Source organism: Rhinopithecus roxellana, chromosome 11 (assembly GCF_007565055.1).
Source record: "Rhinopithecus roxellana isolate Shanxi Qingling chromosome 11, ASM756505v1, whole genome shotgun sequence".
NCBI lineage: Eukaryota > Metazoa > Chordata > Mammalia > Primates > Cercopithecidae > Rhinopithecus > Rhinopithecus roxellana.
The window spans coordinates 82144377-82145767 of record NC_044559.1 but is presented as its reverse complement, the minus strand read 5'-3'; positions in this window follow the sequence as shown (position 1 = coordinate 82145767).

Genomic DNA, 1391 nt, shown 5'->3' with positions numbered 1-1391 from the left:
CAGTCCAGTTCTATCTTTATTAAACTAAGTTACTGAAAAATAAATGTATCCTTTTTTGTGCTAGTGTGGACTATTCAGGAAAAGAAGGAAAAGTAATTTTCGCTTCTTTTTTACCAGCCCAACCTCAGGAGGGTTGCTTTCCTTTCCCTTCCCTAAACCCACACTCTACCACTGAAAGTGGTGTCTCTGTTCCTGGCTCTTAATATGGGAACCACAATGAGTATGAATTACAGATCATAAAAATATTTTGGTCTGATATTAAAAATTCATTGTATCCTCATCCTAATAAACCCAGTAACCCTTTGTGAGGGTACAAAGAAAAAAGGCATATTGCTTTCCTGGGGGCTTCTCTTCCAATTCACCTGGGTAGAAATCTGGGTGTAGTTCCTACTTCTACCACTAGGGACCACTCCCGTCTCCAGGGACCTTGCGCATGTCTCAGTCATGGACCCACAGCATCTGTCCCAGTCCCCAGAGCTCAATCACTGGGCAAGGAAAGCTCCCAAGAAGGGACTCCGCTTCACTTCGGTTTTCTGTGAGCCACGTTTTCTGCTTATAGACCCAGGAGGTAGGAGCTGACCCAGTATCCCACCGGGTCCTCCTCTGGTGGTTATGGCCAAGCCAGCTTGCACACCCCTGAGGCTGGAGAGGAGCATGCCGCCCAGCCCGCAGGGCCCCGCGCTGTGGCTCTCAGACCTCTCCCGTTAGCTTCAGCGAGGTTCTCCTTCTGGCCTAAGGAAGCTGCTCTTCTTCCAAACCATCTCTCTTAAAATAGGTTGCCAGCCACTATGGTCTACTAGAGTTGAGTCTCCCTATTTGAAAAAAGGTTTTGTCTTTAAAAAGAAAAAAAAGAGTCCAAGGAAGAAGCCGATTTTGTTTATATTTAGTTGAAATATTGTTCCCTAATCCTCCATTATCATTTTCATGTCCCTCTATCCTTCAGCATTCCTTATAATTCCAGGGCTAGACCTGCCATGGGTCTGGTCACACCATTAAAAACGTGACTTAAAAGCCCGTATGTGCACACCCAGGAAGTCTGCCTCATTGGTGGAGCACTGCAGGGCCCTTCTCAAATGGACCACCATCACTGGGCCAGAGGCAGTGACCCTGAATATTACTTACACCTCCATGAGGAACTAGTGAGGCTAGAGTGCCCAGATATTTGGCCTACCAACAACAGTACTGATGTTTCTGTAAAGGTATTTGTAGATGCAATTAACATTTAAGTTATAATTTAAATGTTAAAAGATAACTGCATTTGTAGATGCAATTAACATTTAAATTAAATTAGTATTATAAGGAAGACGGGAGAAGGAAAGAAGGAAGGAAAGAAGGAAAGAAGAGAGAGAGGAGAGAGAGGAGAGAGAGAGAAAGAAGAGAGAAGAAAGAAA